Here is a 9,095-nt window from a genome sequence, read left to right on the forward strand (position 1 = left end):
GCATGACCATTCCTATATTACCTTATTATTCATGCTGAAACATATTACCACAAACTTAGTGGCTTAAAACAACACAAATTTATCATCCTGTAATTCTAAAAGTCCTAACTCTAAAATGGGTCTGCAGGGTTGTTTTCTTTCTGGAGGCTTCAGGGGACAATTTATTTCCTTGTTCGTTAAATTTTCCAGTCTGCCCACATTCTTTGGTTCCATTTTCAGAATAGCATGTACTTTCCTCTCTGACCTCCTGCCTCCCTCTTACAAGGACTCTTGTGATTATAGTGGCCCCTGTGAATGATCCATGATAATCTCTGCATTTCAAGATCTTCAACTAAATTCCTGGAACTAGGATGTCGAAATCTTGGTGGGGCATGCATTATTCTGCCTACCAGATGCCCCAAAGATGCACCTACTAGGAATAAAGGTATTAAGTCTCAAAATTTTAACAGTGAATTGTAAAATATATATTATCTTCTTTGATTATCATTACCGAATAATTTCAAGAAGATAATGTGCTAGCGTGTCACAGTAATTCTCTGTCTCTGATTCACCTATCTCAACCAACAGGTCACCTAATTTTCCTGTTTTACTTACTGCTTATAAAGCCAATTTGAAGGAAGTAATTTGCATTTGTTGCGTAATCATGTTTACACCTTATGTGGATGTAAATGTGCTGGGATAAATGAAAAAGAATGTTGACACCTTCTGATGTGACTTGCCCAATGGAACAGAACTGGAGCAAGAATCCTAGAATGATAAAATAATAAAAGCATTTTGAAGATGTTTTTGAGATTAGATTCATATAGCCTATAATCCGAAGAATTGTACAGTAAGAAAAAGAGAAGTTACTCTCTTCTAAGGTTATGAGTCATACCAGGGAAATATGAGTGGGAATTCCGGAAGGATTACAAAAGCAGTAAGAGTTGGTAAAGACTGAGGAAAGCAGATGAAGCCTTTCTGAGCAATTACTGGGTTCAAAAATTTCTTACGAACTTTTGAAAATGAGTAGATCTTCAGTAATGAGAGCAAAGGATTTAGTTTCTGTACGACTCTTGGTGCTGGTAGTTGACAGAATGGACAATTATTTCTCTAACTTCACAATCCACATCTATAATATGGAGATAACATGTTAAAATAGTATGTGTGATGTATATATCTGAGGTCCTGAAAGACAATAAATGCTAAATTGATACCAATGTCATTATGATAATCTTACTTTACTTCCCAATCTTATTCTTCAGTGGATGAAAATAGTCATCTTCTTGAAAGGATTTACTCCCCTTAGAGATGACAGAACAGGCTCCTAGGCACCCATTTATTAGATATCAGGGAACACAGATCTTATAAACCACCTTTGAATTAGAGAACTATTATACATCCAAGTGTTATGTCCCATAAATTGAGGTCTTTTCCTCAGGTTATAGCCTTTGAGATGTTCAGAAATCAATTTGCCTTCTATGAGAATGTATCTGCTCTTTCTCTTCCCATATATATTTTCCTCCAGAGACCATCAAACACAAACGATCTTTAGCAGGGGTGCCTGGGTGGCTCAGTCAGTTGAGCGACTGACTTGATTTCAGCTCAGGTCATGATCCTAGGGTCATGGAGTCTCTGCACTCAGCATGGAGCCTGCTTAAGATACATTCTCTCTCTCTTCTCTCTCTAGCTCCCTCTCTTCCCTCTCCCTGCCCTTCTTCCCTGCTCACAAGCTCGCTCACTTGCTCCCACTCTCTCTCAAATAAAATGTAAAAAAACGATCTTCAGCAAATGTTTAGCAAAACTTTTCCCCTTAGGAAATACGCATGTATGTATAATGAGTACGGGCACCACCCCCAGGAAAATGAAAGTTCTCAAGAGAGTCATGAAAATTGTATTGAGCTGATGATCATAGATTACAAACTTTGCTCCTAGAAGTGCAGAGAACAGCTACATTATTCTCCAACATCATCAGAAAGTGGAGTAAATATTTTCAACCTTGGGATTTCTCACTTTGGAGACTGCTGGAAAGGGGAATAGGTCTCCCCTCTGTGGGACTGCTTCTAGGTTAAAGTAAAATCCTAATGTAATAGCCAGAGATAACACCACCACATTATTTGCATTGGTAGGTGGCTTAGGGTATGGATTATTGCAGTAGGACGAGGAAACAGGAATCACCCGGATGATGGTGAGACAAAAATCACATCCTGGATGTCTGTCTTTTTGAGTCAGAGTTTGTGTTCAAGGCAGCTGCACTGGCAAAGAAATTCTCCTGGGGAGCTCTTCCTGGAGCCCAGGTGAGTGTGGACATCCTGACGTCATTTGACATCACTCTCCACATTACCTCCAACAGTGTGACTAGGTGTGGAGGCCAGAACAGGTACTTACATGAAAATGAATAGGAGGCAAAGAAAATAGGAGACTCCTTGTCCAGTCTATAGCTCTCTGGACTCAGCCATAAGTTGAAAGAACTTCACACACATAGATGAAGGTATTGATGTGCAAAGATGGAAGGCTAAGGATAAAAAAATGTAGCTGTGGATACCTTCCACCAGCAGAATTTTCAACATAAAATTTGCTACTAATCTTGTTACCACTGAGTGACTGGCAATCAGCCTAAAAACAAAATTCCTAGTGATAGCGTTTATAAGCAAAAATTTATTGCCTTCCAAAATGAAACAGTGAAATAGTAAAGGATGACTTCGAGTTAGGTTGAGTTCTGTTCTCCCAGTTTACTCGTAAGTGATAACATATATCCTACTATGATAGCATCTGTCTTTCAGGAAATATTTTTCTGGTCCCAGAGTAGAATAAGATGAATACCAATACTGCTGGATTCTCTCAAACAATTGTAGAGACAAAGATATATAGGAAAACTTCTTAGCTCAAGAAACATTTTTCAGAGGTTCCTATGTTGTATGTTCAATGGAAACATACAGCAGGGGAGGAAGTGCTTTTACTATTTTTTATTTTCATGAACCGATGAACTTTGTGTCAATTAACAAATTGAGCTGTTGTTCAACCATCAAATGCTTTCATATTTTCTCTCTTCCATTGCTGTAACGATTTCATGCTCTGTGATATCTTGACTTTTGGTTTTGGTCAATTAAAAAAAAAATATCAACATAATGGTAACCAAAATGTGAAATAAATGATTTAATAATCCAAAGTGAAAAATAACCACAGTTGAAGGAAAGATAATCTGGGAAGTAAAATTGTGATATACAAGAGGCAAGTGTCGGTAATCAGTAGACATAGGGTTTTTTAAATTTAATTATTAACTTTCTAATTTAGAGATTAGACATATCTTAATCATGCTGATTGTTTCTAGTATCTAAAAAGAATGGTATACTACTGATGTTTCTTAGCCAATTCTGAACTCTAGACAATTATTTTTGCAGCTAAATTTAATATCACATATTCAATACACTGTTATGAAGAATGAAGTGTCATTTTCTATAAATATGATGTCAAATGAAATGACACTTCACTTTCTATAAATACTGTAAGGACATCATGTAAGCTGTTGCCCATAAGGAGACCCTACTCTATCTTAACTGATGCTTCTCTCAGATTTGTAGTTTAAAAACTTCAAATGGGGGCGCCTGGGTGGCGCAGTTGGTTAAGTGTCCGACTTCAGCCAGGTCACGATCTCACGGTCTGTGAGTTCGAGCCCCGCGTCGGGCTCTGGGCTGATGGCTCAGAACCTGGAGCCTGTTTCTGATTCTGTGTCTCCCTCTCTCTCTGCCCCTCCCCCGTTCATGCTCTATCTCTCTCTGTCCCAAAAGTAAATAAACGTTGAAAAAAAAATTAAAAAAAAAAAAAACTTCAAATGTCTGCCATAAATTGAAACTAACTTCAAAGTTACTTTAAGCAGCTCTTTTTCTTTTATTTTAAAAAAAAAATTTTTTACATTTATTTATTTTTGATAAAGACAGAGCACAAGTGGGGGAGGGGCAGAGAGAGAAGGAGACACAGAATGCGAAGCAGGCTCCATGCTCTGAGTTATCAGCACAGAGCTCCCAACACGGGGCTCAAACCCACAAACTGTGAGATCATGACCTGAGCCGAAGTTGGATGCTCAACTGACAGGGCCACACAGGCACCCCAGTTTTGAGGGACACTTTTAAGAATGTATCAAAAATTTTTAAATTTCTTTTTTAATGTTTTTATTTATTTTTGAGACAGAGCATGAGCAGGGGAGGGGCAGAGAGAGAGGGAGACACAGAATCTGAAGCAGGCTCCAGGCTCCGATGAGAGGCTTGAACCCACAAGCCATGAGATCATGACCTGAGCCGAAGTTGGACACTCAACAGACTGAGCCACCCAAACGCCCAGCTCTTTTTCTTTTAATTAATACAACTTTTTCTTTAGATTTCTCCAAACTATAACCACAAAACGGATATAAACTACAAAATGCATTTGTTATAATTTTTCCATAGGTTTGTGATAGTTTAAGAAACCAATTCCAATTTACAGTCTGGAAACAATATGTTCATAATTAGTTGAATTGTTACAGTTTTTCAAATAGTTATTGTCAAATCATTAACATCTAACAGAAAAAAAAATGTTCTTTAAAGCAAAAGTCACAACTTTGCGAAAACAAAAGATCTCCTATTTCGCCCTGGATGTATGTATTTTTCACTGACTCTGACACTCATTCATTTAACAAAAACGTTCAGTGTCTTTTACATAATAATGAACAGGGTGATCATTGGGAAGGACAAAATGATATAGGTGATAATACATACATTTTATATGTTAAACATAGCATGTGAATTGGCTTCTGTATCACAATCCTCACTGTTTCATCTTTGACTATGTCTTAAAAAATTAGAGATTTATAGTGACAATATAATTATTTTCATTGATATCTTTGACCACGATTGCACATTTACCATCAGCTCATAGAGACTCCGCATTCATAAGGTGGTGCCTAGAACAGCCTGAATCCACCGAAGCAGTGAGGACCATCTTTAACCAGACTGTTGGAACTAAGCCTAGAAAGGATGAGCTGGCTGCCTGTCTTGTTCTTTATGGTAATTATTTTTGTATAAGCAAAGAAAGCTCTTTAATCAAGCAAGAAGTCAAGGCTCAGAATATCACAGGACTTTCATGCATTTTAGGATAGCCCTTTGAACTGCAAATATATCAGTAGCCACTCAGTGGGTAAACAGTGAGTACCTCTGCATGTGTCTAAGATGGATGTCACAGCACTCTCCATTCAATATATTTCCATCTTGGAGTGCCTGGTGACCCGGTCAGGCCACCAACTTCAGCTCAGGTCATGATCTCAGAGTTTGAGAGTTCAAGCCCCACGTCGGGTTCTGTGCTGACAGCTCAGAGCCTGGGGCCTGCTTCAGATTCTGTGTCTCCCTCTCTCTCTGCCCCCACTCGTGCTCTGCCTCTTTCTCCCCCAAATAAATAAATATTTACAAATATATATATATTTCCATCTTAAATCTACAGAAGAATATACAATTATTGTCAATATGTTTTCATTACTCAGATCATGCTATTTGCATGGGTCTTAAACAAAAGCATAAACATGAAGAAAAATTATAATTTTAGTACAAGTGAATTTAGCTCACCATGTACTGAGAACTATTTGTGTAGAAAACTTGCTGCAACTGTGCAAAATAAAAGAGCATCTACCATGTGTATTTAAATGCTGTGACGCTATGCTACATAATACATGATAAATTGATTGTCCTTCTCTATAGCAGATGAGGTCCAGTTGAGAAGCCTTCCTTTTGAGGTCAGTTACATAAGGAAAAAGAGTAATTCTTAGAGCAAACCCTAAAATTGGGAGAAAAATCACTACATTGCATAGAGCTTTTAAAATATTGTGGGGGCACTTGGGTGGTTCAGCCAGTTAAGAATCCAACTCTTGATTTCAGCTCAGGTCATGATCTCACGGTTAATGAGTTCGAGCCCCATGTCAGGCTCTGTGCTGACATCTTGGAGCCTGCTTGGGATTCTCTCTCACCCCCTCTCTCTGCCCCTACCCTGTTTACACACTGTCTCAAAATAAATAAACTTGAAAAATTCTTGTGTATGAAGAAATGGTAAGTGTTTAACAACAAGATTTCTTAGGGGGAGAGAGGGCCTTATTTATAGTGTTTGCCAATGTTCTAGTGTAAATACTCCTGCCACTGTGCAACCATTGCGTCGCCACTGAGCATGAGGTAGGAAAGGCATGAGTACAGCCAATGCTAGTAAGCCAGTAGAAACCAGTTCCATCACATGTTTGAAAGTTACAGAGATTATAACATATCCATGTAATTCCCTATATTTCCTAGTCTTCCTTGAAACTAGAATGAATACATATGATGGTTTCTGTCCTAAAAAAGTGAGAAGTGATGTGTGTCATTTCCAAGCTGCAGTAGTTGCAAGCAGGTATGTGTCATCCATCCGTTTCCCTGCTGTGATCTACTAGGAGAACTTGTGTTCCTTAAGGCACAGCTACAAAATGAGCAAGGGCTGCCTTGCCTATGTCTGCCTTTGTGTAAGTATAAAATGTGTATCATTATAAGGTATCGAGGACTTGGGGTATATCTGTTGTGCTGTGGCAAGTGAGTATCATGAAGGAAGACTAAGTGTAGTGTGTATGATGGAGCTGCCATTTGGAAAACTCCAAAGACCTAGCAGGTAAGACCCTAAGACAAGGTGTGTCTGAAATGTGTCAAACCCTTTGAGATTCAAGGGCAGTTAGATCAAAGCAGAGGGTAAGATGAGACAAGATCTCAAGGCTGGTAATTATGGGGACACCTGGGGGTCTCAGTTAGTAAAGCATGAGACTCTTGATCTCAGTGTTGTGAGTTCAAGCCCCATGTTGGGTGCAGAGATTACTTTTAAAGATAGATGGATAGATAGATAGAAAGATAGATAATCATGAAAGGATCAAGGGTCTACACATTTAGTCAGCTTATCCCAGAGTGGATCTACAGAAGTGGACTCTACAATGAAGTTTGGCAGCAGGATATTTATTAGGGATCAATACTTGTAGAAGGGACATGGAGGCAAGAAACCTACCATGCCAGTGCAACAAAGACTCATTCAATCCCACAGGCAGCTCTGAAACACACATGGCCTACCAGCTGCACCATGATGGCTGGGCCTTTGTATCCCCACCACAGTTGTCGTTGGTTCTAAGTAGCACCAGAAACACATGCACTAGAATGAGGCATCGCTGCAGCAGAGTCACCTGGAAGGGGCTGGTAGCTGGAGGCTGTCTACTGGCAGCTAGGGTGAAACGTCTTCCCTTAAATTTATAGCTCTCCATATCCATCCTGTGATTGAATTCAAGTTTGAGGAGACTATTTTTCTTTTTCTGTTTTCTCATTTTCCACTTCCTAAGTAATGATAAGAATAATCCATAGGGAGTATATTATTCCCCGTTTGAGTCAGAGGTTTAAGGAAGATGCTTCCCAAGAGCAAGCATGGAGGAAGAACCTATCAGGTAGGAAACTAAAGGGGAGGATGAACTCAGCTTTGCAAAGTCTAAACTGCAGAGTTGGCCCCCTTTCCCAATGAGGGATTCTTGACCAAGTTAAGCTTTGAAATAATCTGTTTCTCTTGCTTTCATTTGTCTCTAAGCAAGAAAATAAATGTTCTTTGACTCATCCATTCCACTCCTAGGAATACATCTAAGATTTTAATTAAAAAAAAAAAAAAAAACTCGTGTGTGTGTGTGTGTGTGTGTGTGTGAGAGAGAGAGAGAGAGAGAGAGAGAGAGAGAGAGATCGCACATATATTTATTGCCCCATAACACATCATAGCAAATAAAATGGACATAATCCATAATCTAATTGTCAGAAAGAGATGCACTAAGTTACAGTATATTTATGGAATGAAACAAACCCACACAACTATTAAATAAATGTCATAAAATAAGAATCTATTAAAAAATCAAGTGAAAATTCTAAATCTTCCCTTAAAAAAAATTTTATAGAAGACAGAATACAAGTGAAGCCAGAATTGGTGAAGTCAAATACAGTTCAATATGTATTACCAAAAGTAAAGTAGAGGAAGAAAAAAGAATGGAAATAACTCAAAATAGCAAAATAAAGTTGTGGGTAATACTCCAAAGTTCTAACAAACCTTCATTTCCTAGTTCCTGAAAGAAAAAGAAAAAATGGGACAGATTAATTATTTGAAGACATAATGACAAGAGCTTATAAAGTCTGAAAAGCAATATCAATACACAGATTTAAGAAGTTCAAAAGTCACCGCAGGATAAATATAAAGAAAACTTCACTGGAAATACAGTTCATGATATTGTAATACATTGTATGGCGACAGATGGTTCCTACACTTGTGGTGAGTATAGCATAATATATAAAGTAGTTGGATCACTATGTTATACACCTGAAACTAATGTAACATTATCAATAACACTCAATTAAAAATTAAAAAAAATAATTTCAACCAAAAAAGAAAAGTGAAAACCTTACTAGAAACATACTAGTCAAACTACTGAAAAATGAAAGAGGAAAGAAAGAAAACTTTACAATTTGTCGGGGGAAGAAAAAAAACATTACTTTAAAAGGAACAGTAAAATTTTAGTTGACTTCTTTACCAAAAATCATGGAAGCCAAAATACAATGGAATATCATCTTAAAGTAGTGAAATAGCTCTAAATAGAAATTAGAAAAGAAGGAAACTGGGAATATCAGGAAGAAAGAAATAGCATAATGAGCAAAATTAGGAGTAAATCCATAGGCTTTTCTTATCCTCTTAAATTTTCTAAATTATGGTTGATGGCTCAAGCAAAAGTTATGGCATTATCTGGTGTATTCTAAATTTATGTAGGGGAAATATTAAAGATCACTATACTATAAATTGGAGAGAGTAAAGACATGAAAGGAGATAAGGTTTCTATACTTCACTCATACTGGTAAAAAAAATGACATCAATTGAATGTGATGATGTATATATAATATCTAGAACAACTAAGCTATGAAAAACACCCAAAAAACTATACAAAGAGATACACCAAAAACACTATTGACACATCAAAATGGAGCTCTAAAAAAATGGTCAAGTAACACACAGGAAGTCAAAATTCTTTGAAAAGAAACAAAAAATAGAGAGTTGAGACAGAAAATAAAAAAAGT

This window comes from Felis catus, chromosome A2, assembly GCF_018350175.1.
Source record: "Felis catus isolate Fca126 chromosome A2, F.catus_Fca126_mat1.0, whole genome shotgun sequence".
Lineage (NCBI taxonomy): Eukaryota > Metazoa > Chordata > Mammalia > Carnivora > Felidae > Felis > Felis catus.